We start from the raw sequence: 2,884 nt of genomic DNA, 5'->3' as shown, positions 1-2,884 counted from the left end.
ATAAATTGGAAAGATATGGTATTCGAGGGAAAGCTGGTAACTGGTGTGGAATTACAGGGATTATTTTACATAACCATCATCTTATCATTGCATTAATTATCATTTCATCAAAGCGTTTATTGAAGCTGCTGGCATTATGTTATAATTTATATTATAGGGGTTATCATAATCAAATATTAACATGTTTATTACAGGTGCAGTTATAACTACTTTAAAATGATTGAGTTAAATATATATGTATCATAACTCATATGCTGAGTATATTGTTACAGTAAAATAGTAGCTGAGCAAAGGCCTGAATGTATTCAGCTTCTTGTGGTATTTGAGTTTGCTTAGTTACAGGTGACGGAAGGATGTCCAGTCCAGGGTGACCTCAAAGGCCTTAGGTCATCACCATATTCGGAAGAGTATGCCACAAGGAGGAACCTCTATGTTGCATTTAATTCTTAAAATACATGAATGTTCTGTACATGCAAATTATGTGCTTGTAAACGCAAGAAGGGGCGTTACAATACCCTGATGTTATAAAAGCAATCTAGAGTGTATTTTGGGTAGAGATGTACAACTGCTTTGCAGTTTGCACCTCTCCACGCTGCGTGCATTAAAATCAATCGTTTGAACGACCTCTTCTGGACTATCATTGTTTTACTCTCGTCCTCAATTTCGAACCCGTAACATTTGGTGCATTGGCCGAGGTTGAGTAGAGAGAGTTGGAGGTTGAGACTGAGAGGGTCCAAGGTGCTCAAACAGGCAGACACGAGTCAGTGGTCGAAGTGAGTTGACATAAGCCGGCTTATTCAAAGGTAAGGCACTACCTGTTGAATTATTTCCAAACAGTGCTGAATTGGTTCTGACAAAATTGAAAGTCTACTCACTGAAAATTACTGGTAAAGGTCTGTTTTGATTTTGGTGAAAATCTCATGAGAATTGAAGTTGAAGTAATGATAATGTAAGGTTAAGTGACAGTACTGATTAAAGGAAATGCAGTTGGACTGCTAAGGAAAGAGAATTTAAAGTAGTTGGACTACTGAATTTAGGATTAGGTAATTTGGAAACTGTATATGGTCATGCAGTTATAATTGAATATAAAGCTGGGCTTGGACATCAATATAGTCGGTTTTGTGGTTTCATAGGATGTCTTTACAACACAATTAAATTTCTGTAGAACGGAACTGTGGGATGTTCTAGGAAGTGCATTGTCGGAAGGTGACGCTTCCAATTTGTCGGTGACGATCGACATCTTCCTCTGGGAGGGATAGTTCACTTGGCAAGTGTGGAGAACAACGACGCTCCTAAATAGCTACTGATTGGATCAGTTGACCGTTTGGAACGGTTTATGCACTTTTTTGGGTAGTAAAGGTTGGACCTTGGGCGTTGGACGCTTTTAAATTGACTTAGGAACTTTAGCAATTAGACCAGACACAGGTTGGACCTGATACTGGGTCATTGATTATCAAAAACTTGGAGTTTGTCCCTTGGAGAGTTAATTCAAATTTTGTCTAAATTATGTAGGTTGTGCAATTTAAGGCCTTGTAAATATTATTTAATTTATCAGACGTCTCTGTGTTATAATTTTTATGTTTGTATATAGGCTCTGTCTGCCACGGGCACTGCAGCAGGCTGTTTATTTTGAGAGTGTGTCTGTGTCTATGTAAATGAGATGCCTGTGACTTATTTAGAGTGACATTTCCTGTTTACTAATGAGTAACTAATGACTGACTGCAGAGACTGGGTTCAGGACGACTTACGTCTGTGTTTTAAGGGAAGAATTGCTTTTATTTCTACTTTGTTGGCATTACGGTTATTAAATATGACGACTACTTTATGATACATGTAGAATTGGAGTATGGGTTTTGCTTTACACGTCCCTGAACGACGTAATACTTGCTGAAAGTAATAGGACTTGTGTTTTATTGACTGTTTGTACTGACACCGTTTTTTAACATTTTATAACAGTTTGCGTAAATACATATGTTGGATTCAGGGTATTGTGTAGTTGAATATACATGGACAGGGGATGTTTATGACGTAACCTGTCGATGTCACGCTGTGGTTTCAGATACTCATTACGGCTTTTTAGTAACTTAAGTAATAAGGCGATCAGAAGAAGCATTATTAGATTTTGCAGGTAGTAGTATTGTTATATTTCGGGCCCTGGAATTATACTGTAGGCAGGATAGAAATCTAAATCCCACTGACGCTGATTGAAAACACATAAGTATATGCACTTAGTACACCCACTCAAGAAATTATTGTGTGACTGATGCTACAAAACTGACCTAAAGAATGGTGATGTGTGTGTGGAGAAGTGTTAGTTGTCCTGATGTGTGAAAGAGCGCTATTAAAATGTGTGTGAGTGAAATGAAGGCATATTGCTTTTAGATAAAGATTTAGTAGAATTACTGATTATTTGTAGACTGTGAAATTAAAAGGAAGTCTCTGCAGAAGCTGTAGAAACAGGAAACCGTGTGTGTGTCTGGGACAGGAAATGCATGCCCATAAAAGGGAAGCTCACGGTGACAAGTGTGCACCCAGAGTAGAGAGAGAGATTTAACTCTGGGCAGATGAAGCAAAAGGGAGGTTTTAAGATAAAAATGAATATAGTACTAATTATATGCTTTAGTGTGCCAATACAGGTGGACTCTCTCAACATTGGAACCTTGAGTTCAGCAGCAGAAAAGTAGATTAAAAGAATTGGGAGAAAATAAGCCAGTCTTTGGCTCGAAATTGTGCAGCTTGAGCTCTCACTTTGTCCTTGACCCCGAGAAGACACGTAAAGGACAGTCAATTTCCTGATGAAGACCGATAGAACATCGTGGACGTGAAGAAGTAACGAAGCTAAAAGACAGTGCAGGCGAAAGCAGTAACACTGACAACGACTGAT

This window comes from Oreochromis aureus, linkage group 10, assembly GCF_013358895.1.
Source record: "Oreochromis aureus strain Israel breed Guangdong linkage group 10, ZZ_aureus, whole genome shotgun sequence".
NCBI classification, from domain to species: Eukaryota; Metazoa; Chordata; class Actinopteri; order Cichliformes; family Cichlidae; genus Oreochromis; species Oreochromis aureus.
Note: the sequence above shows the minus strand (reverse complement) of the source record.